Source organism: Heterocephalus glaber, unplaced genomic scaffold (genome assembly GCF_053883595.1).
Source record: "Heterocephalus glaber isolate CG9 unplaced genomic scaffold, H.glaber_assembly_v1.0 deba00001428, whole genome shotgun sequence".
NCBI classification, from domain to species: Eukaryota; Metazoa; Chordata; class Mammalia; order Rodentia; family Bathyergidae; genus Heterocephalus; species Heterocephalus glaber.
The window spans coordinates 27,034,850-27,051,547 of NW_028258293.1; the positions used below are offsets into that span (position 1 = coordinate 27,034,850).

General features: G+C 42.5%; 1 protein-coding gene across 2 annotated transcripts in view; it reads right to left on the bottom strand.

The window, feature by feature from the left end:
• The window catches only part of Clpb (ClpB family mitochondrial disaggregase), a 141,172-nt gene that overhangs the window by 68,221 nt on the left and 56,253 nt on the right, over positions 1 to 16,698 (bottom strand). The window lies entirely within an intron of this gene.

The following is a 16,698-nucleotide window of genomic DNA, read 5'->3' on the forward strand; positions in this document are numbered from 1 at the left end:
TTTGTGAACAGAAGTGTTCATGAACTGATGCATTACTGTACAGTGTTCATTACATTCTATTGCAACCACTTGCTTAGGTGACTGTATTTTTCCCACTTTTCCCAAAGTGCCATGAGGACAAGCAGTGTGATTACCTTTTCTTCAGTTGAACCCCAGAGCCCAGCAGTGTCCGGCTGCAAATATGTATTTGGTAAATATTTGTTGAGTCAACAAATAAATATAAGTCAAATGAATGTCCCTAATTTGAAAGTTGTAAATCTAAAATGCTCTAAAATCCAAAACTTTCTGAGTGCCAATATGGTGCTCAAAAAGTTTCTGATTTTGAAGCAGTTGGATTTCAGGTTTTTGGATTAGGGAAGCTCAACCAGGAAAAGCTATGCAAACACTCCAAAATCCAAAAAACATTCCAAAAATCTGAAATATTTCTGGTCCCAAGCAGTTTGGAAAAGAGATATTCAATCTGTATAATTATCTAAACAAGGCCTTAACATATATCATCTTTGTTTTCAGAATAATAATAATGATACCATCCAACAAGTATATAGGGGAAGCAGCAGAATGTGGCTGTTAAGTAAGTGAGCTCTGGGGCCAGACCACTTGTGTAGGAATCCCAGTTCTGAATTCACTGAGTGGGTAATCTTGTGCAACTCACCTAACCTCTCTGTCAACTTTCTTTATCTGTAAATGAAGATAATAACAGTAACAGCTTCACAGGATGTTGTAAGGACTAATAAGCACTATGAATAAAGGGGTTTGGTACAGAGTCTGGCATATCGTACCTCTTAATAAATGTAAACTATATCCCTTTCTGTCTACCCTTGGGATTTCAAAAGTGTATTCTCAGTGTGGGGACAAAGTTTCATTGGGGAATCCTGAATATACTTTTCTCCTCAGAAAGGCAAGGGGAACAGGAGAATATAGGACTGAGGTAAGAACCATCTGTTTCATTTGGTGTCCTCATCAGTTTCTTGTTTGATGGCCTTTTTGTTTCACAAACCCATATGCAAATCATGCAGAACTGGTGTTCTATAGAACAATCTTTGGAACTGAGTAGTGCATCACAATCTGTATAGCACTGTCATTTCCTTTTTGATTTCAGAATAATCCTGTGGAGTTTAAATTTATGCTCCTATTTTATAGAGGAAGACACTGAAGTTCAGAAGGATGACAAAATCAGTAGTAGAGCTGGGACCCAGCCCAGTTCAGCGGAGCCGATTTCATGCTCTTAGCATTAAGTGCTTTCCCCGTATCACCCAGTATTATAAGCCCTGCCCCAGAAGATCTTGCCTTATCTCAAGCCAGAAAAGGGCCAAAAGTGAAATGGAGCAAGGAAAAAGGAGCAGCATGGCCTCAAATGCACCTCCCACTCACCCCATCCTCACTGAGTTAAAGTAGGCAAACACACGGAAGTTGAAGGGATTCATCCAAGCCTGCCCGGCAGCTGGCCACCAAGGTGGTCTTCGGAGGCTCCATGTTTACAGCTGGTCCTCAGCCACTGAACCGTCACCTTCCCAACAAAGACATCTACCAGCCTGTCTCCAGCACAGGGGGAGACAAGCACAGGCTCCTGCCTCCCTTCCTAGGCTGCCATTCTTATCTCTTCAGGGATCCTACACCCTTCTGACCCAGGAGTGATGAGGCATCACTCTGCTCCCTCCTCCCTCCACTTCTGCCTTTGATGTTGAGAAGTCTATGCCTAGGTGCCATGGTCAGTCAGGGTCAGCCTGGGAGTTTGTGGCAGTCTATACCCAGATACATATCCTGCAGGAGCCCTGGCCTCACCAGGGCAAGTCAGCAGAGGTGAAGATGAGTCCCTGATACCCTTTACCTTAAATAACTGCTTCTCATTATGAGATGAAGTGGTTCTTTTTTTGTGTGTGTGGGGATTGTTTGTTTTTTTGTGTTTGTTTTTTCAGAGGTGCTAGGGAGTGTCCAGGGCTACATGAAGGGTGACCAGACCCAAAGCCTGCCTGGGCCACTGCTCTGTCTGCCATACTGCACAGCTTCTGCTCCCAAGCTTAAGGCTTGCATAACTCAGAGCCAGCTGCTATGACCTGAAGCGTAGTGACTAAGCTAAGTTCTGAGCAGAGTCTTCAGAAGGAAGCTTCTGGGATCTTAGTTTCTTCCCACCCAGGGCTCTGACACTCTAGGGCAAAGAATTCACCTGAGGCATCATTAGTGCTTGCCCCCTCTTGCCACTGCTCAGGAGCCCATCTACAGTGTGTTGTGTGTGTGTGTGTGTGTGTGTGTGTGTGTGTGTGTGTGTGTGTAGGGGTGTCTTGATATCTGGAAGACCAGATTCCCCAATGTGGATGAATTATTTCATCTCATCATTTTCATCCGTCTCACAACTATTCAAACCAGAAAAAGTGGGGACAGTGTCAGCATAAAGTGCAATTAATTTTCTTTTGGGAGTTCATACCACTAGAGAAATGGGGCCTGTTAATTCTAAGTGTTTTCTTGTTTTGTTCTGTTTTTGGTACCGGGGATCGAACTCTGGGAACTTGCGCTTGCGAGGCAGGCGGCAGAACCACTGAGCTAAATCCCCAGCCTTGTGTTAAGTGTTTTATATCTATTTTCTCACCAAAGACCTACTGTAACCCTGAAACAGCCATTCCACTGCCAGGGTCAGAGGCTGCTGCTTGAACCCCTGTGAGTGCTGTCAGTTCTGCTTCCCAGCCTTGTCTTCACCAGGAGATTGGGGGGAGTGAGTGATTCCCATGTTGGGCCAATAGGAGACTGTCCTTGGACAGGGCAAGGCCCTCTGCTTTCTTTTGCAGCCTGGAAGGCCTTCCTCTCAATCCAAATCCAGGCTGTTCTTTAAACCCAATTCATGTCTTCCTCATCCACGAAAGCCCCTTCTTTCCAGCTCTGCCCCGAATGCCTATACCGCTGATTGTATGATACCATTTAGCAGTTGATTACATTATCTTAAAACTTGACCTGGCTCAGTGTTAGAGCACTTTCCTAGCATGTATAGGTCTTGGGTTCAATCCCCAGCACCACAAACAAAAACAAAAACAAAAATTCTACCTGTAATACTTTCTGGTTGTTATATTTTTTTCAGAGGTTAGTTTCTAACTACCCAATTAGATGCCCAACTCCTCATGGCTGACAGTAACTAGTTCATAACATTTTCTGTTATGAACATACAGCATTACTTCAGTATTTTATGAAGCTTTAGCAATGGGCTCATATGAACTGCCATATGTCCGCCTATCCACAAGCACAGCACTACTGAGCCCTACAGTGCAGTAAGTGCTATGAGATGGGCCACATGTTTGATAGGTACATGTAATATGGCTGGGAAGAAATCTCCCAGAAGGACCATCCTGAGGACAAGAAGCTTGCAGGTGGCGAAGAGTGGGTGCACTCTGGGAGAGAAAGTGGTGTTTGCAAAGGGGTAAAAACTGCACTATCTGTCCATTCAATGACAGCAGGGCCCTTCAGAAAGCCTGCAACACCAAGTTAAGGCAGGTAAAACAGTGACAGAGATAAAGCTGTCCAGATAGGTAGGGGCCTGATCCTAAGAGGAGTTTGGATTTAGGATAATAAAAGCTATGGATATGTAACAGCTTTTTAAAATAAACTAAGCAGCATGGGATCAGCAAGAATAGTAGACCAGGAGACAACTCAAAGAACTGAGTTCAATGCTTGCTCTTCATTGATACATGGTTCATCCCTTTGTGTCCTAAGCTCCCTGTTTATTTGGTTTTTTTGGTACCAGAGATCGAACTCAGGACCTTGTGCTTGCGAGGCAGGTGGTGAAACCACTGAGCTGAATCCCTGGCCCTAAGCTCCCTGTTTTTAAAGTAGAAAAGTTTTTCTGTATCCTTAATTCTCAAACTTCAGTGGGGACAAAATCATCTGGGTAGCTAGTCAAAACACATCAATTCTCTGGTCCCTGCTCCAGCCATTCAGAGTCCTGAGGCAGGGCCTACAAAGGTATGTTTTCTCTCCCCTGGTACCGGGGATTGAACTCAGGACCTTGCGCTTGTGAGGCAGGTGCAATGCCACTGAGCTAAATCTCCAGCAAATGTACCTTTAATAAGCCTACTGCAGAGCTCCTCAGAGAAATCTAAGCATTGGCCTATATCAGTGACAGTAAACCTTTTAAAACTTTCAATGATACAAACAGCCCGCTGCAGCAAGCGTAACATAGCTGGCCTAGATGGTCTTAGAGGGTCCTCCAGCCTCTGATGCTGTTATGAAGAATGGAAAGACACGAGGTTGGCTGAACCCATCCTGTGTGGTCCTCTTCCAGGGAGGCCAAGGATGCCTGGGCACCAGAATGCTTACCCCAAACCCCATATTTAGAAAGTTGGAGCAGAGAGTCCTTATCTTGGGATGAGACCCTTACCCAGTAACTCCCTCAATACTATATTTCCCCCTCAAATCCCAGTTGGAATTAAGTCCTTTTATACCAAAAAGATACTCCACTTTAGTCCTTATTCATCCATCATATTAAGTATATTCCATGGCCTGAGCTATGAGGACACAGAGTGTGAACCCTACCCTCAAAGCTGGGCTGAGGATGTAGCTCTCAGTGATAGAGTGATTGCCTACATGTGCTATATCCTAGATTTGTTCCCTAGAACCATTAAAAAAAAAAAGATTGCAAATGCTACAAATAATATAAAAAATAATATTTTGTAGAGTATCTCTGAAAGTAAAGAATCTATCGCTATGAGCCTGAGAGACCTGGGTCCCAGTTGTAATTTCCTACTCTGGAAAATCATGTCATCTCTTTGGGCCACAAACCTCTCATTGGTAAAACAGGAACATTAATGCACAGTAACTGAGTTGCTGGGAAGATCTGAGATGATGCCATATAGTAGGGGGTCACAGAAATAAATTCATACCTAGGAAATGACAATTTTAAAATTAATGTGTCTTCTCCTATCCTGAAACTCGACATATATCCATATTCTTCTGTTGACTTTCAGAAGCCTCTTTCAGTTGGCCCTTGTGAATTTCTACAACCAATTTTCTACTCCCTTCCTGCTTGTGAAGGCCCTTATAAAGGACCCTGGTGATCCTACCATGAATCTTCACTGGGCAGCATCATGTATTAGAGAGGGCATGGGGGTTGGAGATGGACTCATAAGTAAAACAATCTGTAAGTCTGGCCAGAATATTTAACATTACTGATATTCTGTTTTTTCATTTGCAAAACTGAGGTAGCATCTCTTACCTGACAAGATTCCATAGCAAAACTAACTAAAAAATGCACAAAGGGCCAGAAAAGACATTTCTTCAAACAAGATACAAATGGACAAAAAGCACATGAAAACATAACATCACTGGCCATGAGGGAAACGCAAATCAAAACCACAAATGAGATGCCACTTCATATCTACTGGCTGGCTATAATCAAGAAGACAATAAGTAGTGTTGGAGAAGATGTAGAGAAACTGGAACTCTGATACATAGCTAGTGGGAATGTTAAATAGTGTAGATATAGTCTGGCATGTTCTCAAAAGGTTAAAAACAGTTATTTATATGTCCTAGAAATTCTACTCCTAGTAATACTATTCTCAGGTATTCAAACTGAAAACTTTGTGTTTACATAAAAATCTGTAAATAAATATTCATAGCAGCATTATTCCTAACACCAAAAGTAGAAACAACTCAAATGTGTCTAAGTTAAAGAAAGGATGAACAAAATGTGGTATATCCACACAGCAGAATATTATCTAGCCATAAAAAGGAATGAAGTATGACATATGCTTCAACATGGATGACCCTTTAAGCTAAATGAAAGTCAGTCACAAATTACCATATGTTGTATGATTCCATCTATATGGAATGTCCAGTTTATAGAAATCTATAGTGACAGAAAATACTGGTTTCCAGGGACTGAGGGGAGTTAAGGGGAAATAGAGAATCATAATGTATACAGGATTTCTTTATGAAATGATGAAAATGTTCTAGAATTGACTGTGATGGTTGCACAACTTTTGTGAACATACGATAAACCAGGAAATTAGATACTTTAAATGGTGAATTGTATAACATGTGAATCAAATCTCAATAAAGTTGTTATGCTTAAAAATGTATGTAAGGTATCGAGGCTATTGCTTGGCATGTAGTTAAAGACTCAAAAAATGGTAATACATTTATTATCATGTCATTTTCTTGACATCATCCTAACTCCGGCTCGGATAACTTCTAGCACCAACCCTGTAGAAAGGCAGGAAACCTATATGTGGAGGTCACAGGTGACGTCTACAGGCTAAAATCCCAACACTAAGAATCTTCCTCTGATACTCAGAGAACCAAAAATACAACTCTAATAGTTTCTATTTACTGAACAGGTACTATGTGCCAGTAGTTCCAGGAACTTTACAATTATTTTCTTCACAAGAACCATACTAGGCTGCCATATTATTATTCTTATTAAATAAGTGAAGAAACCGAGACTTAGGTTATATAACTTAAAGTCACGCTAGTGGTTGATGACCAAGTTGGTCTCTTCAACTCCAAGGCTTGTATTTTGTTTTGCTATTTGATTATATGGCTACATCATGTCTTCCTTTTATTTATTTATTTACATTTTACCCACAGTTTATGACTCAAAGAGCTTTGTTTCACAATTCTCTTTTCCTCTTTGTGTTCTAGAAATGTCTAGTTTACTTCAAATTTACCAATATTTTCTCAACATAGTCTTGTGTGTTTCTCAGACTGTCTTAAGTACATACAGTCCTTTTTCTTTTTTGGCACTGGGGATTGAACCCATGACCTTCTGCTTGCCAGGCAGGCGCTGTGCTGCTGAGTTACATCCCTGACCCTGTACATACATTCTTGAATAAAGTAGGTGCTTGACAAATACTTATTTGGTGAATAGGTGTTAAGCTTGTCTCCCCAAGCAGAACATATGTGCTTGAAGGATAAACACTGTACCATCTAGATCTAGGTCTTCTTTCCTTTCAGCAAAGGCACTCATGGTCACCCAGGCTGGCCTATGGCTACAGAACCAACCCTGCTTTAAAATGGTTCTCTCAGGTACCAAGCTTTCTGCTCATGGACTAGAAACTTTCTCCTTATAAAGATGATCCTGGGCCGGGGATTTAGCTCTGTGGTTTTGGCTCCTGTTGCCCAAGCACAAAGACCCAAATTCGATCCCTGGTACTGAGAAAAAAAAAAAAGAAAAAGAAAAAAGATGATCCTGCTCACCCCATCATCACCCCATCCTAGTACAGCACGGAACGTGGCACACAGTAGGAGCTCAGAAGAGGTTTGATGAAGGAAAAGGAAGACTGGGTCAGCAGTTACTCCACTGGAGACACTTGAAAGGACCCTAAGCCCATCTTCTTTCACTCTAAGGAAAAGCGAGATCAGGAAGGCTGTCAAGGAACTTGGAGAAGACAGGCTGGTGACCTTGTGTATAGTTCTAGACAGTCAGTGCAGCATCCTCTTTGACCCAGGAACCCTCCTTTGACTACACAGCCAGGTAGGGCTTTTCAGAGCCCACATCTCACCTTCTCATCATTAAAATTAAAATGTAGGACAAACTCTCAGACCTGTTATTCTGTTATCCATAGATCTATCCCAATGGCTTGAACAACTTCTACTTCACATCTCTCCTAACTCTCAGAGTTAGTAACATGCTTAGAGGTATCTGGACCCCTTTGATTTGTTCTTTACCCTGAGGTCATCCTTTCCTCACATCCGTCCCTCATCCTAACCAAAGCAGTATTCTTTCAGCTCCAGGGATCCTCTGGGACAGGCCAGCAGCAAGAGGAAAGAGCTTCTCTCTCTGCCTCTTGGCAGCTGTGCTACCTGGTTGGTCCAACTCGGTCCCTTAGTACTCCCCATCTCTGCACCTGCCTGTCTCTCCTCTGCCTTTTCTTCAAGATGTTAAAAACTTGCAATAAAAAACAAATACAAAATGCTATAATTAATAGCCAATTCTAAGCCAACCCAGCATCTCTACTAATAAACCTCAACACTTGGAAAAAGAACAATAAATTCTACCCCTCTCTGGTTCTGAGGTGGTCTCTTTTATATACTCTGTGTGTGTGTATGTATGTGGGTAAGTGTGTCTACATATATATTTATTTTCCTTTATTTCCCATCCAGGGAGGGGCAGAATAATGAACTGCGTGCGTCAGGGAAGATGAATCTGAGATACTAGGGAGCAGTGCAGTAAAAAGATTAAAGTGTTATTATTGTTGGTTTTTTTTCCCCCATGGTCCATTGTGACAGCTCGACCGTCATCTGTAAAAAATGTCTCAGCGAGAGATAATCATCGGAAACTCAATAAAGCGTCAGGGGGAGCCTCAGCCCCCATCAATCACTGGGTGCCTGGAAAATTTCAGCCCTCTGTCTCCCTTCCTGCTATCCATATAAATGTCTCTAATATATTTTGTGTGGTGTGTGGGACCCATTCCTGATTTGGAACTTTTGATGAAAAAATATTTATACACAAAATATGTAAATCAGTTAAAAATCACAAGACTAGTTCTTTGGCACCCCATCACATTTTTCCTTATTTTTATAAATGCATCAAATTTATTCTTTTTAATAAAACATGCCAACTAGTCTATCTCCCTCAGAAAACACAAACGCACATGCACATGGCACACACGCACATTTGGAGGGCTAAAAGAATGGAAACAATTAACCTCACTGGCTGAGAGATTTAATCTTAATGTTGGCCAAAATGCCTGATGGAGTGACAATGCATTGTCCACCCTGGTGGCTCCACAGTGACTGGTGCTACTGAGAAATGACATGTACAGTCACTGAACCTGGAGGTGTGATGAGACTCTGAGGGGCCTGGATAGGACGAAGAGGAGCAAGAACAATACTGAGAATAACTTGACTGAACTGCTTTTGACCTGGTAGATTCCCAACCCTTTGGACAAGCTAGAGGTTCTCAGCAGACTCAGTAAGGGCATAGGCAGGCTGATAAGGTCACTAGGTTTTAGCCAAGAGCAGGAGATGGTTCTGCTGGCATTTGACATCACTTCTCTGCCTCAGTTTCCAAAAGTGTCTATATTACAGGGTTGCTGTGCACACACAGTGTCAATGAATGTGATTTGCTGTTGCTGCAGCTAGCATGTTGTGACCTTGTTGTTATTTCCCCCATTTCTCCAATCTAGAGGGAGTTAGTTCCTGCAATACCCTCTCCTCTAGGACTTTGAAGATTCTTCTTTGTCTAAAGGACAAAATCCAAGCATACTAGATCTGGCCACAGTGTATGGATACTGCATCTTTAGGGTTCATCACTTTCTAAATTGAATCTGCGTGGAGGCTGCACCCTAACACATTCACTTAGCAACCTGAAACACAACTTTTCCATATTCACCTGTGAGGGTTGTGGACGTAGCATACTCCTTCTCTGCTCACACCCACTTGCACCCAACTGCTAGCCTTCTACGCAGCCACCTAAAACCTTCATGGACTTTGAGGCTCAAGTACTATTTTATTTCCTTGATTTTTTCAGGCAGAGTTTCTTTTATCTGAGCTCTGCTAATCCTTGTTATCTGTACCTCTGACTGGACTCTTGTCAAATACTGTCTCAGTCATGTCTTCAATCTTTAATATTAATTGGTATTCTTGTTAGCACCTTACATTTACATGATACCTTGTATCTTCTCAAGTGCTTTCATAAGTACTTCAATTGATTCTTATAACAAGCCTATGGTATAGAAAACACTATTCTCTACAGAGGAGAAAACCAGCTCCGAAAGACAGAACTGCCCAAGGTCACAGAGTCAGGTAAGAGCCAAACTAAGTTCTCTTATCCTCTTTAAGGACCATAGTTTGCTACCATGAAAAAGCATCTGGAAGGCTGGGTCAAAGATGCTGAATGAAGTTCCATGAGAGTATGACAATGACAATGACAGAGGTTTACCTTAATGGAATTCCTTCTATGTTCTAGTTTTTGTTTGTTTGTTTGTTTTGCTTTGTTTTTTTTGGTACTGGGGATCAAACTTGGGACCTTGCCCTCTCGAGGGAAGTGGTGGCACCACTGAGCTAAATCCCCGGCCCTGTTTTGTTTTTTTTAAAACTGAGACAAGGTCTCGATACGTAGTTCAGGATGATCTTGAACTATGTAGCCCAGGCTGGCCTTGAACACGCAGCAATTCTCCTGCCTCAGCCTCCCAAGTGCTGGAATCACAGGTGTGCACCATTATGCCTGGCTTATGTTCTAGGTTTTAGGTAAGTGATAAATATAATACCTCTAGCTCTCTCATTATCTTTTATATTATAAATAGGAGACAGAATCTCTGAGAAGTATATGAAACTGCTCCAGGTGTTAGAGCTATTAAGTGTCGTGCACACCTGCATTATTGTGGCTTAAGCACATAGCTTCTCAAGGAGTGAACTTTAAAGCGGCAAAATAAGATCTCTTCTGGGAAAGTGAAGGGTCAGATGAGTTTTTTAAAGCACAGGACTGAAATTAACACCTGTAGTCCAGGCTGTGCTACGCAAAGAGTGGGAGCCTGGTAGAAATGCAAAATCTCAGGTCCACTTCAGACCCACTGAATCTCTGGGGGTAAGGCCCAGGAATCTGTTTTAACAAGATCTCTAGGACAGTCCCATTTCCTTGGGAGCCTCAGTATTACCATGTCAGTTTGTGTTCTTTAGCAACATACGTTCTCTTTGTGGGCCTAGGTGGGGCTGGGCACATGGTGCTTAACTTATACTGAGTAGATGAGCTAATCAGATGAGACCATTCCTGGGGAGGGTGAGAAATATTACAGTGTAGACAGCAGTTCCATTACTGCTGGTGGGGACTCCTAGCCACCTCCTGAACTCCAGGGCACTTGTCCACCGTCAGCTTGCACCGTTCTGTCCCCCATCTGAAGACAAGAGATGGGGAGGTCAGCTGGAACAGGCCAGGACCCGCAGCCCCTGGAGCTGGGGGAAAGGGGCTCTCAGACAGATGAGCTTGGCCCTGGCAGGTCCAGCCTGGCAAAGCAGGCCCTCTACCCTCGGAAGGGCCATATGCCAACCCAGCTTCTGCACGACTCATTTTTATTCAGCTGCCATTCGAAGCTGAGAAGAGGAGTTGATTTATAGCCTGCTCTGGCCACGTTTCTGCCGTGTTTTATTGTTTTAATTGTACATATGAGAGGCACTCAGAGTGCTCGCTTGCATTTCTGACAGCCCTAGACATTTGATGTTTATAACAGTTACTTACAAGCAGCCAGCGGCATCTCAGGGTGGGCGACTTGTTTACTGTTACCACTAATTTATTGCACCCTCCACCTGAGGATTGGGGCCCACCACCCATCAGCCAGCCACAAGTGGAACTCTCCTGGAGTGACATGGGTAGAGCTCAAGGCATTGAAGGGAACATAGTCAAGATCCGGGAATGAACTGGCAGAGGGACAGCTACGATCCCCATGCTCCCTTTATACTTGTCCCATCTGGACGCCTCTGCCCAAGCTATGTCCACTGCTTTGCATATTTTTCTTTTTGACCCTCCTTTTCAACCCCAAAGAGCAGCTTAAATCCCACTTTTTCTAAGTACATTACTTGCTCTAATGTAGAGCTAACAGGTTTTATATTTTTTTAAAGATAAGGTCTTGTTCTATAATTCAGGCTGGTCTTGAACTCACTGTGTATCCCAGGCTGGCCTCAAACTTGTGGCAATCCTCTTGCCTCAGCTTCCCCAGTGTTGGGGTTACAGGTGTATGCCATCATGCCCGGCTCTGGAGCCAACAGCTTTTAGAAGATTAGAAATCACACAGCTGGGAGGAACCTTGAAAGCTATATAATATTATTCAGTGACCCAGGACAAGAATCCTTAATGGGCAAACTCACCAGCCTGTGAACTGTAAGTTGCTCACTACCTCCTAAGTGGGTTTCCTACCTTAACTGAGCCAAAGCCCCTCCATAAGAAAGTCTTTGTTCAATGTCACTGTGTTTTACATATATGTGATTATCTCTAATCTTTCGAACAAGCCTATAAAATAGGAATTGTTATTCCTATGTAACAGATGAAGACTGAAAGTCAAGGATTTAAGTCACTTGCTCAAGATCACACAGCCAGTCAGTGAAACTCAACCTGCCTCTGAAGATGCCATTCAGAGGGCTGCAGAGAATGGGAAGAACAGTCAGGTCAAGGAGATTTCCATACCAAGTATTCCTGGGGCACCTGCACCACCATACCAGCAAGCCTGCCCTTTACTCAGAAACACCAACCTTGACAAGAGTGGGGAAGTCTACGGTGCACCTGGCTGAGCAGGCTCATGCTAAGGAATGGTACTTATATGTGAGACAGGAGAAGGGTTGCATTAGGCACGGGCAACTGATGACTGAGTCTGACGAACACAGGTTCGGTTGGTCCTCAGCAGGAAGAAAAGATACAAAATGTGTCTGATACCTTTTAGATTCCTAGCCTGGATCCTCCTTCTTCCTCACACTCTAAATGCTGGTAGTTCTCCTACACCCTCACTTTAAACCTTTCCCTGGGGAATTTCAGTTACAGCCAACTCCCATGCAAATGCTGGTGACTCCTAAATCCCTGTCCAGACTCCTCTGAACTCTGGATCCATACACCCAACTCTTTCCCCAAGTCAGAAACTAAATTTTCATCACAGTCACATCCTTTTCCTCACCATTACACAATCTACGGAGTACTCAACCTCTTTTTATCTTCCTAACATGTATTTTCTCCATTTCTAAAGATGCTCTGTAGGAGCCACCAGAAATCTGAAGTGCATTTTGAGGGAGAAGAGCACAGCTTCTCATCAGATTCTTGAAGGAGTCCATCATCCCCAAGAGGCCAAGAACCATTTCTAATCTCTCCCCTCCAAATTCTCCTCTATTCTGTCAAAATGGTTCACCAAAATGCAAATGTGAATTCAGTATTTCCCATTTAAAATCCTTTAATAGCTTTTGGAATACAGTGTGAGCTCCCTAGAGCTGCCTTATAAGGTCCTTTCCATGAGTAACCTCCCCTCTCTAACTTCTTATTGTTCTTAAAATTGTGTCAGATGATGTTACCTGCTATCACCAGTCTCCACCTTATGTCGCTGTGCCTGTTGTTCCCTATGCCCAGAAGATCCATCCTTCTTAGCTAGCCTGGCAATCTCCAACTCAACCTTAAGATTCAATTAAAAGTCACTTACCCTGTAACACATCCCAGACAATCCCTGCTCCCAGGCAGAGCTCACCACTACCTTTATCAGTGCTGCCTTTATTCTTTATATAGCTATGTTTGCATTTACCACACCATACTGTGATTCCCTACTCAGAGGTCATCTTTTCACTTGCTAGCAGAACTGTTGAAAGCTAGACCATGTATGTTCATTTCTATATTTCTAGCATTAGAAGAGTGCTAATAGTAAATGTATGCTGATTTATGGCTATTTTATCTCTTGATCTTCACAACAATACTGATAAGGTAGACGAAGGATATACTACTAGAGGTAGAGAGCTCTTGCCAAAGTCACACACTACAACTTACCACCTTCCCTCGGTGAAAACAGTAGCCTGAGGCACATAAAAATATCTATTAGAAAATAAGTGAACTTGATGAACTTTGGCACTGACTATATTCCAATAGTGAAGGTCTGGGCAGCAATCCTAAGTATGTGGCTTTCCTGTGATGCCTCAACACACTCTGGGTAAGGGGGACACACCTCTTGTTCCATTTTACACTTCCTCATACATCCAAATAAGTCAAGTAACTTCCCACAAAAAAGTCAATGCAATCTAAAGAACAGAGAATGATGGATTCTTATGTTTCTGTCTACCTTATCAATGAGGATGACCCAGAGCTAGGCACAGTGCTTTATTTACAGCAGGCAGTCAGTGAATACTGGTGGAAGGGAAGGAAGAATGGGTTATCCTTAAATGAAAAAGGAAGGATAAAACATGGTTAAGGAGGAGGTAAAGGATCAAGCTGGTAACGGGAGCAATGGACACTGGGATGATTCTTAAGGAGTGTCATTATCCAGGTCCCAGAATGAGAAAGCAGAGACCAGGATATATCCAATGCCAAGACCTTGAAAAATATGTTGCTAGAAACAGTGTGACAAAGAAAAGAATACAGATAGAAAGAGGGTAGATCTTGCAAGCCACAGTGAGATAATCAATGATTCCCAACAACATTCTAGAATGTATTTCTTACAATGGTTTTTAAACTTGTAAATGATTATTGGGCATCAGGATAGGTTCCTCGAGAATAAGACATTAACATGACAGAATAACCTAATTTCCTTTTTAGAAAAGGTTATTTGGGCAAGAAAATGAGAGAAATGCTAAATCCATTTTTACTTCAGCAAAAAATCTGAGAAAATTTCTTACAATTTTATGGACAAAATGCAGCAATGGAGGATGGAAAGGAAGTTCAGATGATGACAGCTGTGAATGCTGAATCATACATCAAAATTGTCCTGATCACATGCTCTAGGACACAACTGAGCCCTTACAAACACTTTAATCTATGTTGGCATTGATCTTGTCTAACTCACCAGTGCCTGGTATACAGGAATGTGATCAATAAATAGTTTTGAATAAATAAGTGAATCTACAGAAAGCCTACTCACTAAATCTGCAGATCATATGAAATAGTTAATATTTTTATTTTTATTTCATGAAGGACATGACAGTCTTTTTCCATTATTTTTGTTGTCTACCTACCTATCTAAAGCATAGGCTGGCTGGCATAGGAGTTAAAAAGAATTCAGAGGAGGTTGATTAAAAGGGAAAAATAAATAGAAAGATAAGGAAAAAGAAAGAAAAAAAAGAAAAGATCTAGAACAGGGTTGGCAAACTACAGCCTATAGACCAAACCAGGCTGCTGCCTATTTTTGTAAAGTTTTATTGAAACATATCCATCCTCACTTGTTTCTTTATTGTCTATGGTTGCTTTTGCCTTAAATGAAAGAACTGAATAGTCACAAGTGAGACCAACTGGTTCACAAAATGTTTAGTATCTGGTGCTTTCCTGAAAGATTGCTGACCACTGATCTAGAACGCTGAATATGAGTATCAACCTGGAGAGAAGCTTTAGAACACAAAGCTACAAAATTTAAATGTAGGCTGTGGAGACCAATGTGACAGCAGAAATCAGACTAATGATCTCAGACCTCTCAGATTCTATGAAATAAAAAATATTTCTTGAGCCCTGCTAGGATCCTGAGAGCAGATGAGAAGTCACTCAAAGAATCCTCTCCCTCCTAATTCTGCCTCCTCTCAAAAATGTTCCTTCTTGCTTTTGGTGAGAACACCTGACAGAACTGAAGAAAGATGGTTTATCTGAATGAGCTCCTTGAATGAGGTCATAAAACAAGTCCTCACACACTAGGCAGCAAATATAGGGCAAATTTGGTACTCTTGAAATTCTCCTGTTTGAAACATAAAGTGAACATAATTCACTTGGGGAATCCAAGGAGGCACAGGTCATGGCCTGCACATGGAACTGTCAGCTGAGGAGGAGAAGAAAGACATATGGGCAGACATGAGTACAAATAACCATGGTAAAGGCCGAGATTTAGGGAACATTCAAAAGAGCAACTGAGGGCAGGCTGCAGTTATTACCAAGGACAGGAAGTCTTTGTGGAGGATCTAGCCTTTGCAATGAGGCCTTGACAAGGACCAGGTTTAGAGAGGTGGAAAGGCAGGGGAGAGTGACTTCACACTTCATTTGGCAGCAGCACCCTGATGCTCACGGACACCCTCCAGCCAGTGATTTGAAAAGTTCTTTCTCTGGGTCACCAATTACCCTCTACTCTGGGCCACACATGCCCATGTCAGCCTGGCAGCCTCACTAACAGCACTGAGGGTGCCCTGCTTTCCTTGGCTGAATCTGCCAAGAATCCATGTTCTATTTTGGGTTTGTTTGTTTTTTTGTGGGGGGTACCGGGGATCGAACTCGGGTCCTTGTGCTTGCACAGCAGGCGGCAAAACCACTGAGCTAAATCCCCGGCCCATGAAGAATCCATGTTCTGATCCTCAGGTAGTCAGCAAGGCTGTCCATCCACCTGACATCATTGCCAACCTGAAAGCAGCCATTATTCAGTGGTCCTGCTGCTGGAAGTCTAAGAGGAATCTCAGTCTCTCTGAGTGATCCAGGACAATCGGCAGGAAGTCGGGATAGTCTGCACAATTAAAAGCTCAAATGCAAAATTCTCATTTCTATCTGCAGCCAAAGCAACATACTTTCTTCTCAACACTACTCTGTCTATGTGCTGAAGTGAGCACATCAACTCTACTTTGGAAGAACTACTTAGTAGAGGCAACACTGAACTGCCTAGGTGCCTTCCAAAAAACAGGTGGCTGAGTCTTGGTACACTGTCTCTTCTGAAATTTCAACAATCACTTATACAACACTGCAGAGGAGGCACTGATGTCAAACTCATCTTACAAGCACAGATATCAAGGCACAAAAAGGTCCACTATTTGTCCTGGTTCATACAGTAGGGCAAGGGACCAGACCTAGAGACAAGGTTGTACATATTGGAAAAAACAGTATTTAGTTTAGGAACTTCTGAAGCTGAGGAAACCAGTGAGGCTGTTTTCTTATTCCAGGAGAGGGTAAGGCTGCAGGAAGTACAAAAGGAGCAAACTGATATTCCCTGCTTAATTGTTCACTCACCTGAGGCTTTCTGGGCTGGGGGACTTTCAGGAGAACACCACCTGAAATGTGCACTACCTCTAACTAGGTCAGCAACTCAACCTTCTATTTCATTCCCCAACATTTTTGAAATGATAACATTATAGAGCCAGAGG